We start from the raw sequence: 15445 nt of genomic DNA on the forward strand, positions 1-15445 counted from the left end.
GAATAGAATGGAGGCGGGACGAGAGGGGCCAAATAGAATGGAGGCGGGACGAGAGGGGCCGAATAGAATGGAGGAGGGAGGAGAGGGGCCGAATAGAATGGAGGCGGGACGAGAGGGGCCGAATAGAATGGAGGCGGGACGAGAGGGGCCGAATAGAATGGAGGCGGGACGAGAGGGGCCGAATAGAATGGAGGCGGGACGAGAGGGGCCGAATAGAATGGAGGCGGGACGAGAGGGGCCGAATAGAATGGAGGCGGGACGAGAGGGGCGAATACAGTGGAGGAGGGACGAGGAGGGCCGAATACAGTGGAGGCGGGACGAGGGGGGCCGAATACAGTGGAGGCGGGACGAGGGGGGCCGAATACAGTGGAGGGGGACGAGGGGGCCGAATACAGTGGAGGTGGGACGAGGGGGGCCGAATACAGTGGAGGCGGGACGAGGGGGCCGAATACAGTGGAGGCGGGACGAGGGGGCCGAATACAGTGGAGGCGGGACGAGGGGGGCCGAATACAGTGGAGGCGGGACGAGGGGGGCCGAATACAGTGGAGGCGGGACGAGGGGGGCCGAATACAGTGGAGGCGGGACGAGGGGGCCGAATACAGTGGAGGCGGGACGAGGTGGGCCGAATACAGTGGAGGCGGGACGAGGGGGGCCGAATACAGTGGAGGCGGGACGGGGAGGCGAAACCGAGGTGGGACGGGGGAGTAGAAATTGACCCGCCTCCATGCCCATTTCCGTCCGGCTCCCTCGTCCCGCCCCCATTTCCGTCCGGCTCCCCCTCGTCCCGCCCCCATTTCCGTCCGGCTCCCCCTCGTCCCGCCCCATTTCCGTCCGCTCCCCTCGTCCCACCCCCATTTCCGTCCGGCTCCCCTCGTCCCGCCCCATTTCCGTCCGGCTCCCCTCGTCCCGCCCCCATTTCCGTCCGGCTCCCCTCGTCCCGCCCCATTTCCGTCCGGCTCCCCCTCGTACCGCCCCCATTTCCGTCCGGCTCCCCCTCGTACCGCCCCATTTCCGTCCGGTTCCTCGTACCGCCCCATTTCCGTCCGGCTCCCCCTCGTACCGCCCCATTTCCGTCCGGCTCCCCCTCGTACCGCCCCCATTTCCGTCCGGCTCCCTCGTACCGCCCCCATTTCCGTCCGGCTCCCCTCGTACCGCCCCCATTTCCGTCCGGCTCCCCTCGTACCGCCCCCATTTCCGTCCGGCTCCCCTCGTACCGCCCCATTTCCGTCCGGCTCTCCTCGTCCCGCCCCCATTTCCGTCCGGCTCCCCCTCGTCCCGCCCCCATTTCCGTCCGGCTCCCCTTGCCACCTCTATTCTAATTCCCCCTCCCTCGTCCCGGCAGAGACCTAGGATTTGGGGAGGAGGAAGGGCGGCTGGATTGGGGGAGGAGGAAGGGCGGCTGGATTGGGGAGGAGGTAGGGCGGCAGGATTGGGGGAGGAGGTAGGGCGGCAGGATTGGGGGAGGAGGAAGGGCGGCAGGATTGGGGGAGGAGGAAGGGCGGCAGGATTGGGGGAGGAGGAAGGGCGGCAGGATTGGGGGAGGAGGAAGGGCGGCAGGATTGGGGGAGGAGGAAGGGCGGCAGGATTGGGGGAGGAGGAAGGGCGGCAGGATTGGGGGAGGAGGAAGGGCGGCAGGATTGGGGGAGGAGGAAGGGCGGCAGGATTGGGGGAGGAGGAAGGGCGGCAGGATTGGGGGAGGAGGAAGGGCGGCAGGATTGGGGGAGGAGGAAGGGCGGCAGGATTGGGGGAGGAGGAAGGGCGGCAGGATTGGGGGAGGAGGAAGGGCGGCAGGATTGGGGGAGGAGGAAGGGCGGCAGGATTGGGGGAGGAGGAAGGGCGGCAGGATTGGGGGAGGAGGAAGGGCGGCAGGATTGGGGGAGGAGGAAGGGCGGCAGGATTGGGGGGAGGAGGAAGGGCGGCAGGATTGGGGGAGGAGGAAGGGCGGCAGGATTGGGGGAGGAGGAAGGGCGGCAGGATTGGGGGAGGAGGAAGGGCGGCAGGATTGGGGGAGGAGGAAGGGCGGCAGGATTGGGGGAGGAGGAAGGGCGGCAGGATTGGGGAGGAGGAAGGGCGGCAGGATTGGGGGAGGAGGAAGGGCGGCAGGATTGGGGGAGGAGGAAGGGCGGCAGGATTGGGGGAGGAGGAAGGGCGGCAGGATTGGGGGAGGAGGAAGGGCGGCAGGATTGGGGGAGGAGGAAGGGCGGCAGGATTGGGGGAGGAGGAAGGGCGGCAGGATTGGGGGAGGAGGAAGGGCGGCAGGATTGGGGGAGGAGGAAGGGCGGCAGGATTGGGGGAGGAGGAAGGGCGGCAGGATTGGGGGAGGAGGAAGGGCGGCAGGATTGGGGGAGGAGGAAGGGCGGCAGGATTGGGGGAGGAGGAAGGGCGGCAGGATTGGGGGAGGAGGAAGGGCGGCAGGATTGGGGGAGGAGGAAGGGCGGCAGGATTGGGGGGAGGAGGAAGGGCGGCAGGATTGGGGGAGGAGGAAGGGCGGCAGGATTGGGGGAGGAGGAAGGGCGGCAGGATTGGGGGAGGAGGAAGGGCGGCAGGATTGGGGGAGGAGGAAGGGCGGCAGGATTGGGGGGAGGAGGAAGGGCGGCAGGATTGGGGGAGGAGGAAGGGCGGCAGGATTGGGGGAGGAGGAAGGGCGGCAGGATTGGGGGAGGAGGAAGGGCGGCAGGATTGGGGGAGGAGGAAGGGCGGCAGGATTGGGGGAGGAGGAAGGGCGGCAGGATTGGGGGAGGAGGAAGGGCGGCAGGATTGGGGGAGGAGGAAGGGCGGCAGGATTGGGGGAGGAGGAAGGGCGGCAGGATTGGGGGAGGAGGAAGGGCGGCAGGATTGGGGGAGGAGGAAGGGCGGCAGGATTGGGGGAGGAGGAAGGGCGGCAGGATTGGGGGAGGAGGAAGGGCGGCAGGATTGGGGGAGGAGGAAGGGCGGCAGGATTGGGGGAGGAGGAAGGGCGGCAGGATTGGGGGAGGAGGAAGGGCGGCAGGATTGGGGGAGGAGGAAGGGCGGCAGGATTGGGGAGGAGGAAGGGCGGCAGGATTGGGGGAGGAGGAAGGGCGGCAGGATTGGGGGAGGAGGAAGGGCGGCAGGATTGGGGAGGAGGAAGGGCGGCAGGATTGGGGGAGGAGGAAGGGCGGCAGGATTGGGGGAGGAGGAAGGGCGGCAGGATTGGGGGAGGAGGAAGGGCGGCAGGATTGGGGGAGGAGGAAGGGCGGCAGGATTGGGGGGAGGAGGAAGGGCGGCAGGATTGGGGGAGGAGGAAGGGCGGCAGGATTGGGGGAGGAGGAAGGGCGGCAGGATTGGGGGGAGGAGGAAGGGCGGCAGGATTGGGGGAGGAGGAAGGGCGGCAGGATTGGGGGAGGAGGAAGGGCGGCAGGATTGGGGGAGGAGGAAGGGCGGCAGGATTGGGGAGGAGGAAGGGCGGCAGGATTGGGGAGGAGGAAGGCGGCAGGGTTGGGGGAGGAGGAAGGGCGGCAGGGTTGGGGGAGGAGGAAGGGCGGCAGGGTTGGGGGAGGAGGAAGGGCGGCAGGGTTGGGGGAGGAGGAAGGGCGGCAGGATTGGGGGAGGAGGAAGGGCGGCAGGATTGGGGGAGGAGGAAGGGCGGCAGGATTGGGGGAGGAGGAAGGGCGGCAGGATTGGGGGAGGAGGAAGGGCGGCAGGATTGGGGGAGGAGGAAGGGCGGCAGGATTGGGGGAGGAGGAAGGGCGGCAGGATTGGGGGAGGAGGAAGGGCGGCAGGATTGGGGGAGGAGGAAGGGCGGCAGGATTGGGGGAGGAGGAAGGGCGGCAGGATTGGGGGAGGAGGAAGGGCGGCAGGATTGGGGGAGGAGGAAGGGCGGCAGGATTGGGGGAGGAGGAAGGGCGGCAGGATTGGGGGAGGAGGAAGGGCGGCAGGATTGGGGAGGAGGAAGGGCGGCAGGATTGGGGAGGAGGAAGGGCGGCAGGATTGGGGGAGGAGGAAGGGCGGCAGGATTGGGGGAGGAGGAAGGGCGGCAGGATTGGGGCGGAGGAAGGGCGGCAGGATTGGGGGCGGAGGAAGGGCGGCAGGATTGGGGGCGGAGGAAGGGCGGCAGGATTGGGGGCGGAGGAAGGGCGGCAGGATTGGGGGCGGAGGAAGGGCGGCAGGATTGGGGGAGGAGGAAGGGCGGCAGGATTGGGGGAGGAGGAAGGGCGGCAGGATTGGGGGAGGAGGAAGGGCGGCAGGATTGGGGGCGGAGGAAGAGCGGCTGGATTGGGGGAGGGGTGGGGGTGTGGTGCAGGGGCAGGACAATGAGCAGCCGGTGCTTCAACCATTACCTTAGCTTGACGAACGAACCACATAAACATCACGGCAATGCGAGCAAACGCAGAATACTACTTGATCGAACACCTTTCAATGCGCAAGCAAATGAAACAGCCATTGCAAACAAGCAATGTTGGCCGTTTGGGCCCAGACAGCGCCCTCACCATCCGCCCTGAGGCCCAAGCTGAACCTCCACTTTCCAATATAAATAACACAATGCATGAGGGGCGTCAGTGAGCTCAAGTGGAAGATGCGGAAAACATGTTCCGCACAAAATCGAGACGGCAGGACAAAAGCAGAATCAAATCAAGAGGCTGTGAGGAAAACCAACCGAACTGACAGTCTCGAGAGTCGGTTCAACGCTTTAACGCCCAAACAGCCGGAAGAATGCGACTCCCAGCGAGGCCTCACCTTTCTCGTCCCTCTCAAGTCTGTTGACACGACTCCAAGAGAGAAACTGCTCTCAGGACTGCTGATAATCACCGACGTTGGAGCGCAGGGAACAGTAAAGCAGTCAAGTCGTGAAACCGGGCCCGACGGCCATTACACGCACAATCACCACTAGCGCCCCCATGTCAACAACGGAGGAGTTTGCAACGTTCTTTAATTTTAACGCAACAATTATTTAACCTTTAAAAATAAATTTCTCCCCATTTTACGATCATACGTATATTTTGACAATTCACCGATTAATCTGGCCTCTTCGTTTATCGCCCGTCAGGATTCTGTGACGACTGAACAGTGCACAATCTTTCCTTCGACCTTCTCTTGTTATACACCGTCCAATAATATTTTTTTATTTTTTTTTATTTATTTTACTTCAAATGCATTTGATTACGTTTCGCGTTTGGGACAATATCTGTTTTTACACATTCAAATGTAGCGGAGATTCTGATCCTGCCACCTCACCGTGTGCCTCTTCTCCTCGACGACTCCGACATCCCCCCCCCCCCCCGAAACCGTTTCCCTCTCTCCCTCCACTTTTGTCACAGTTCCTGAAACAGTTCCTTCAGCCCGAACCCTCGCTTCTTCCCTTCCAAAATTAAATTTTCATCCTCTTTGTTCAGAATGGTCGTGTACCTGCTGAAATTTTGACCTTTCCCCTCAATCCCAACAATCTCTGTGTGTGTCTGTGTGTCTGTCTGTCTGTCACCGCTGTTTCTCGACAACCACTGGTCCAATCTAATTGAAACTTGCCAGCTATATTGCTGGTGACCCGAGGATGTGCCTTTTCAAGGTTTGATATTAATCGGACAAGTGGTTCCCAAGTTATGGCCATTTATTTACCAAACCATTGACAGGCCAAGGTGCTATGACGTCACAATCGACGTCACAATGCTTCTTTTTTCTTCTTTTTTGCACGTACCGCCACGCACGCATTTCCGGGCATCGATCAAACCGTCTCCACCGATTCGACCTTATTATCATCTGAGATGAACTGAGATGAAATAGATGACGCCTCGCCCTTCGCTTACTATTCCTGATCGGGAAGGGAAGATAGCCCAGACTCGAAGAGATATGCACATCCCTCCAAGCTGTATCTTGTCTGGGTTCGAGTCTCCATGCCAACCCAAAGAATGTCACCCTGGTGTTTCACCGTCTTGTCGAGGAAGTCTGTTTTGTCCTGCAATCCTGCATTCAGTTCGTGGACGTCAACCATCGCACGTTGTCTTGAAGTGAAGAAACGAAGGAGTCGACAACACCGTGAACAAACCTTAAAATACAGTACCTGCTTCAACGTGCAGGACGTCCTGTCGGCGCCAAGCCCGCGTCTCATTAAGGAGGCGATTGGGTTAAAATTCTAAATTTGACGATTCACTCAATCCCAGTCCCCAGTCCAAGAGACATTCACTCACCACAAGCATTCCTGGGGACCCTTCAGGACACCCATTCATCTCCAATCCTTCATTCCCCCTTGTTTTTTTTTTACACTTTATAATCATTGTATCATGATTAATTTTTGTTTTTCCCTTAACAAAACCACTATGAACAATAATTCTGTAATTACTTTTTTTTAAATTATTAATCACAATTACTTGAAATGGATGGAGATCAAAATGTTTCTCATGTGATATTGATGGAACATCGGTGCGATGGACTGAACGCCCTTGTCCTGTGTCTTCGTTGTGTGTGTAATGTCCGTGTGTAATATCCGTGTATAATATCCGTGTATAATATCCGTGTATAATATCCGTGTATAAAGTCCGTGTATAATGTCCGTGTATAATATCCATGTATAATTTCCGTGTACAATGTCCGTGTATAATATCCGTGTATATTATCCGTGTATAATATCCGTGTATAATATCCATGTATAATGTCCGTGTATAATGTCCGTGTATAATATCCGTGTATAATGTCCGTGGATAATATCCATGTATAATGTCCGTGTATAATGTCCGTGTATAATATCCGTGTATATTATCCGTGTATAATATCCGTGTATAATGTCCGTGTATAATGTCCGTGTATATTATCCGTGTATATTATCCGTGTATAATATCCGTGTATAATATCCGTGTATAATATCCATGTATAATGTCCGTGTATAATATCCGTGTAGAATGTCCGTGTATAATATCCGTGTATAATGTCCGTGTATATTATCCGTGTATATTATCCGTGTATAATGTCCGTGTATAATGTCCGAGTATAATGTCCGTGTATATTATCCGTGTATAATGTCCGAGTATAATATCCGTGTATAATATCCGTGTATAATGTCCGTGTATAATGTCCGTGTATAATATCCGGGTATAATATCCGTGTATAATGTCCGTGTATAATATCCGTGTATAATGTCCGAGTATAATATCCGTGTATAATATCCGTGTATAATGTCCGTGTATAATGTCCGTGTATATTATCCGTGTATATTATCCGTGTATAATATCCGTGTATAATATCCGTGTATAATATCCGTGTATAATGTCCGTGTATAATATCCATGTATAATATCCGTGTATAATATCCGTGTATAATGTCCGTGTATAATGTCCGTGTATATTATCCGTGTATATTATCCGTGTATAATATCCATGTATAATGTCCGTGTATAATGTCCGTGTATAATATCCGTGTATAATATCCGTGTATAATATCCATGTATAATGTCCGTGTATAATGTCCGTGTATAATATCCGTGTATATTATCCGTGTATAATATCCGTGTATAATATCCATGTATAATATCCGTGTATAATATCCGTGTATAATGTCCGTGTATAATGTCCGTGTATAATATCCGTGAATAATATCCGTGTATAATATCCATGTATTACGTCCGTGTATCATGTACATGTATATTATCCGTGTATAATGTCCGTGTATAATATCCGTGTATAATGTCCGTGTATATTATCCGTGTATATTATCCGTGTATAATGTCCGTGTATAATGTCCGAGTATAATGTCCGTGTATATTATCCGTGTATAATGTCCGAGTATAATATCCGTGTATTATATCCGTGTATAATGTCCGTGTACAATGTCCGTGTATAATATCCGTGTATATTATCCGTGTATAATATCCGTGTATAATATCCATGTATAATGTCCGTGTATAATGTCCGTGTATAATATCCGTGTATAATGTCCGTGGATAATATCCATGTATAATGTCCGTGTATAATGTCCGTGTATAATATCCGTGTATATTATCCGTGTATAATATCCGTGTATAATGTCCGTGTATAATGTCCGTGTATATTATCCGTGTATATTATCCGTGTATAATATCCGTGTATAATATCCGTGTATAATATCCATGTATAATGTCCGTGTATAATATCCGTGTAGAATGTCCGTGTATAATATCCGTGTATAATGTCCGTGTATATTATCCGTGTATATTATCCGTGTATAATGTCCGTGTATAATGTCCGAGTATAATGTCCGTGTATATTATCCGTGTATAATGTCCGAGTATAATATCCGTGTATAATATCCGTGTATAATGTCCGTGTATAATGTCCGTGTATAATATCCGGGTATAATATCCGTGTATAATGTCCGTGTATAATATCCGTGTATAATGTCCGAGTATAATATCCGTGTATAATATCCGTGCATAATGTCCGTGTATAATGTCCGTGTATATTATCCGTGTATATTATCCGTGTATAATATCCGTGTATAATATCCGTGTATAATATCCGTGTATAATGTCCGTGTATAATATCCATGTATAATATCCGTGTATAATATCCGTGTATAATGTCCGTGTATAATGTCCGTGTATATTATCCGTGTATATTATCCGTGTATAATATCCATGTATAATGTCCGTGTATAATGTCCGTGTATAATATCCGTGTATAATATCCGTGTATAATATCCATGTATAATGTCCGTGTATAATGTCCGTGTATAATATCCGTGTATATTATCCGTGTATAATATCCGTGTATAATATCCATGTATAATATCCGTGTATAATATCCGTGTATAATGTCCGTGTATAATGTCCGTGTATAATATCCGTGAATAATATCCGTGTATAATATCCATGTATTACGTCCGTGTATCATGTACATGTATATTATCCGTGTATAATGTCCGTGTATAATATCCGTGTATAATGTCCGTGTATATTATCCGTGTATATTATCCGTGTATAATGTCCGTGTATAATGTCCGAGTATAATGTCCGTGTATATTATCCGTGTATAATGTCCGAGTATAATATCCGTGTATTATATCCGTGTATAATGTCCGTGTACAATGTCCGTGTACAATATCCGGGTATAATATCCGTGTATAATGTCCGTGTATATTATCCGTGTATAATGTCCGAGTATAATATCCGTGTATAATATCCGTGTATAATGTCCGTGTATAATGTCCGTGTATAATATCCGGGTATAATATCCGTGTATAATGTCCGTGTATATTATCCGTGTATAATGTACGTGTATAATATCCGTGTATAATGTCCGTGTATAATATCCGTGTATAATGTCCGTGTATAATGTCCGTGTATAATGTCCGTGTATAATGTCCGTGTATAATATCCGTGTATAATATCCGTGTATATTATCCGTGTATAATATCCGTGTATAATATCCGTGTATAATGTCCGTGTATAATATCCGTGTATAATATCCGTGTATAATATCCGTGTATAATATCCGTGTATAATGTCCGTGTATAATATCCGTGTATAATGTCCGTGTATAATATCCGTGTATAATATCCGTGTATAATATCCGTGTATAATATCCGTGTATAATGTCCGTGTATAATATCCGTGTATAATATCCGTGTATAATATCCATGTATAATATCCCTGTATAATATCCGTGTATAATATCCGTGTATAATATCCGTGTATAATATCCGTGTATAATATCCATGTATAATGTCCGTGTATAATGTCCGTGTATAATATCCGTGTATATTATCCGTGTATAATATCCGTGTATAATATCCATGTATAATATCCGTGTATAATATCCGTGTATAATGTCCGTGTATAATGTCCGTGTATAATATCCGTGTATAATATCCATGTATAATGTCCGGGTATAATATCCGTGTGTAATATCCGTGTATAATGTCCGTGTATAATATCCGTGTATAATGTCCGTGTATAATATCCGTGTATAATGTCCGTGTATATTATCCGTGTATATTATCCGTGTATAATGTCCGTGTATAATGTCCGAGTATAATGTCCGTGTATATTATCCGTGTATAATGTCCGAGTATAATATCCGTGTATAATATCCGTGTATAATGTCCGTGTATAATGTCCGTGTATAATATCCGGGTATAATATCCGTGTATAATGTCCGTGTATAATATCCGTGTATAATGTCCGAGTATAATATCCGTGTATAATATCCGTGTATAATGTCCGTGTATAATGTCCGTGTATATTATCCGTGTATATTATCCGTGTATAATATCCGTGTATAATATCCGTGTATAATATCCATGTATAATGTCCGTGTATAATATCCATGTATAATATCCGTGTATAATATCCGTGAAAAATGTCCGTGTATAATGTCCGTGTATATTATCCATGTATATTATCCGTGTATAATATCCGTGTATAATGTCCGTGTATAATGTCCGTGTATAATATCCGTGTATAATATCCGTGTATAATATCCATGTATAATGTCCGTGTATAATGTCCGTGTATATTATCCATGTATATTATCCGTGTATAATATCCGTGTATAATGTCCGTGTATAATATCCATGTATAATATCCGTGTATAATATCCGTGTATAATATCCATGTATAATATCCGTGTATAATATCCGTGTATAATGTCCGTGTATAATGTCCGTGTATAATATCCGTGTATAATATCCATGTATAATATCCGTGTATAATATCCGTGAAAAATGTCCGTGTATAATGTCCGTGTATATTATCCATGTATATTATCCGTGTATAATATCCGTGTATAATGTCCGTGTATAATGTCCGTGTATAATATCCGTGTATAATATCCGTGTATAATATCCATGTATAATGTCCGTGTATAATGTCCGTGTATAATATCCGTGTATATTATCCGTGTATAATATCCGTGTATAATATCCATGTATAATATCCGTGTATAATATCCGTGTATAATGTCCGTGTATAATGTCCGTGTATAATATCCGTGTATAATATCCATGTATAATGTCCGGTATAATATCCGTGTATAATATCCGTGTATAATATCCGTATAATGTCCGTATAATATCCGTGTATAATGTCCGTGTATATTATCCGTGTATAATATCCGTGTATAATGTCCGTGTATAATGTCCGTGTATAATGTCCGTGTATAATATCCGTGTATAATGTCCGTGTATAATATCCGTGTATAATATCCGTGTATAATGTCCGTGTATAATGTCCGTGTATAATATCCGTGTATAATATCCGTGTATAATGTCCGTGTATAATATCCGTGTATAATGTCCGTGTATAATATCCGTGTATAATATCCGTGTATAATATCCGTGTATAATATCCGTGTATAATGTCCGTGTATATCCGTATAATATCCGTGTATAATATCCGTGTATAATATCCGTGTATAATATCCGTGTATAATGTCCGTGTATAATATCCGTGTATAATATCCGTGTATAATGTCCGTGTATAATATCCGTGTATAATATCCGTATAATATCCGTATAATATCCGTGTATAATATCCGTGTATAATGTCCGTGGTATAATATCCGTGTATAATATCCGTGTATAATGTCCGTATAATATCCGTGTATAATATCCGTGTATAATATCCGTGTATAATATCCGTGTATAATATCCGTGTATAATATCCGTGTATAATATCCGTGTATAATATCCGTGTATAATATCCGTGTATAATATCCGTGTATAATGTCCGTGTATAATATCCGTGTATAATATCCGTGTATAATATCCGTGTATAATATCCGTGTATAATATCCGTGTATAATATCCGTGTATAATGTCCGTGTATAATGTCCGTGTATAATATCCGTGGTATAATATCCATGTATAATGTCCGTATAATGTCCGTGTATAATATCCGTGTATAATATCCGTGTATAATGTCCGTGTATAATATCCGTATAATATCCGTGTATAATATCCGTGTATAATATCCGTGTATAATATCCGTGTATAATATCCGTGTATAATATCCGTGTATAATGTCCGTGTATAATATCCGTGTATAATGTCCGAGTATAATATCCGTGTATAATATCCGTGTATAATGTCCGTGTATAATATCCGTGTATAATATCCGTGTATAATATCCGTGTATAATGTCCGTGTATAATATCCGTGGTATAATATCCGTGTATAATATCCGTGTATAATATCCGTGTATAATGTCCGTGTATAATATCCGTGTATATTATCCGTGTATAATATCCGTGTATAATGTCCGTGTATAATGTCCGTGTATAATATCCGTGTATATTATCCGTGTATAATATCCGTGTATAATATCCGTGTATAATATCCGTGTATAATGTCCGTGTATAATATCCATGTATAATATCCGTGTATAATATCCGTGTATAATGTCCGTATAATATCCGTGTATAATATCCGTGTATAATATCCGTGTATATTATCCGTGTATAATATCCGTGTATAATGTCCGTGTATAATGTCCGTGTATAATATCCGTGTATAATGTCCGCGGTATAATATCCGTATAATATCCGTGTATAATGTCCGTGTATAATGTCCGTGTATAATATCCGTGGTATAATATCCGTGTATAATGTCCGTATAATGTCCGTATAATATCCGCGGTATAATATCCGTGTATAATATCCGTGTATAATATCCGTGTATAATGTCCGTGTATAATATCCGTGTATAATATCCGTATAATGTCCGTGGTATAATATCCGTGTATAATGTCCGTGGTATAATGTCCGTGTATAATATCCGTGGTATAATATCCGTGTATAATTATCCGTCCGTATAATATCCGCGTATAATGTCCGTATAATATCCGTGTATAATATCCGTATAATGTCCGTATAATATCCGTGTATAATATCCGTATAATATCCGTGTATAATATCCGTGTATAATATCCGTATACATCCGTATAATATCCGTATAATGTCCGTATAATATCCGTGTATAATATCCGTATATAATATCCGTGGTATAATATCCGTATAATGTCCGTGTATAATATCCGCGTATAATATCCGTGTATAATATCCGTGTATAATGTCCGTCCGTGTATAATATCCGTGTATAATGTCCGTGGTATAATATCCGTGTATAATATCCGTGTATAATATCCCGTATAATGTCCGTATAATATCCGTGTATAATATCCGTGTATAATATCCGTGGTATAATGTCCGTGTATAATATCCGTATAATATCCGTGTACAATGTCCGTGTATAATATCCGTGTATAATATCCGTGTATAATATCCATGTATAATATCCGTGTATAATATCCGTGTATAATATCCGTGTATAATATCCGTGTATAATATCCATGTATAATTTCCGTGTATAATATCGGTGTATAATATCCGTGTATATTATCCGTGTATAATGTCCGTGTATAATATCCGTGTATATTATCCGTGTATAATGTACGTGTATAATATCCGTGTATAATGTCCGTGTATAATATCCGTGTATAATATCCGTGTATAAAGTCCGTGTATAATGTCCGTATAATATCCGTGTATAATATCCGTGTATAATATCCTCCATGTATAATATCCGTGTATAATATCCGTGTATAATGTCCGTGTATAATATCCATGTATAATATCCGTGTATAATATCCGTGTATAATATCCGTGTATAATATCCGTGTATAAAGTCCGTGTATAATATCCGTGTATAATATCCGTGTATAATATCCGTGTATAATGTCCGTGTATAATGTCCGTGTATAATATCCGTGTATAATATCCGTGTATAATATCCGTGTATAATGTCCGTATAATGTCCGTGTATAATATCCGTATAATATCCGTGTATAATATCCATGTATAATATCCGTGTATAATATCCGTGTATAATATCCGTGTATAATATCCGTGTATAAAGTCCGTGTATATATCCGTGTATAATATCCGTGTATAATATCCGTATTCATCCGTATAATGTCCGGTATATATCCGTGGTAGCACATTCCGTGTATAATATCCGTGTATATATCCGTAATGTCCGTGGTATAATATCCGTGTATAATATCCGTGTATAATATCCGTGTATAATGTCCGTATAATATCCGTGTATAATATCCGTGTATAATATCCGTGTATAATATCCGTGTATAATATCCGTGTATAATATCCGTGTATAATGTCCGTGTATAATATCCGTGTATAATGTCCGTGTATAATGTCCGTGTATAATATCCGTGTATAATATCCGTGTATAATATCCGTGTATAATGTCCGTGTATAATATCCGTGTATAATATCCGTGTATAATATCCGTGTATAATGTCCGTGGTATAATATCCGTGTATAATATCCGTGTATAATATCCGTGTATAATGTCCGTGTATAATATCCGTGTATAATATCCGTGTATAATGTCCGTGTATAATATCCGTGTATAATATCCGTGTATAATATCCGTGTATAATGTCCGTGTATAATATCCGTGTATAATATCCGTGTATAATATCCGTGTATAATATCCGTGTATAATATCCATGTATAATATCCGTGTATAATGTCCGTGTATAATATCCGTGTATAATGTCCGTGTATAATATCCGTGTATAATATCCGTATAATATCCGTATAATATCCGTATAATGTCCGTGGTATAATATCCGTATAATATCCGTGTATAATATCCGTATAATATCCGTGTATAATATCCGTGTATAATATCCGTGTATAATGTCCGTGTATAATGTCCGTGTATAATATCCGTATAATATCCGTGTATAATATCCGTGTATAATATCCGTGTATAATGTCCGTGTATAATATCCGGTATAATATCCGTATAATATCCGTGGTATAATGTCCGTGTATAATATCCGTGTATAATATCCGTGGTATAATATCCGTATAATATCCGTGTATAATATCCGTGTATAATATCCGTGTATACGTCCGTGTATAATATCCGTGGTATAATATCCGTGTATAATATCCATGTATAATATCCGTGTATAATATCCGTATAATATCCGTGTATAATGTCCGTGGTATAATATCCGTGTATAATATCCGTATAATGTCCGTGTATAATATCCGTGTATAATATCCGTGTATAATATCCGTATTATGTATAATATCCGTGTATAATATCCGTGTATAATGTCCGTGTATAATATCCGTGTATAATATCCGTGTATAATATCCGTGGTATAATATCCGTATAATATCCGTGTATAATATCCGTGTATAATGTCCGTGTATATTATCCGTGTATAATGTCCGTGTATAATATCCGTGTATAATATCCGTGTATAATGTCCGTGTATAATGTCCGTGTATAATATCCGTGTATAATATCCGTGTATAATGTCCGTGGTATAATATCCGTGTATAATGTCCGTGTATAATATCCGTGTATAATATCCGTGTATAATATCCGTGTATAATGTCCGTGTATAATATCCGTGTATAATATCCGTATAATGTCCGTATAATATCCGTGTATAATATCCGTGGTATAATGTCCGTGTATAATA

The 15445-nt window shown here is 44.8% G+C and overlaps 1 protein-coding gene across 2 annotated transcripts in view; it reads right to left on the bottom strand.

The window, feature by feature from the left end:
• Window positions 1–4881, bottom strand: part of USP9X (ubiquitin specific peptidase 9 X-linked) — a 156696-nt gene extending 151815 nt beyond the window's left edge. The window contains exon 1 of one of the 2 annotated variants that reach the window (XR_015062156.1): window positions 4696–4881. The gene's annotated coding sequence lies outside the window, so the exon portion shown is untranslated. The remainder of the gene's footprint in view (window positions 1–4695) is intronic. The other variant, XM_085896847.1, reaches the window with a different exon arrangement.
• Between the last annotated feature and the right edge of the window lie 10564 nt (window positions 4882–15445).

Source organism: Eptatretus burgeri, chromosome 10, assembly GCF_056783735.1.
Source record: "Eptatretus burgeri isolate ZD-2024b chromosome 10, Ebu_testis_v1, whole genome shotgun sequence".
NCBI classification, from domain to species: domain Eukaryota; kingdom Metazoa; phylum Chordata; class Myxini; order Myxiniformes; family Myxinidae; genus Eptatretus; species Eptatretus burgeri.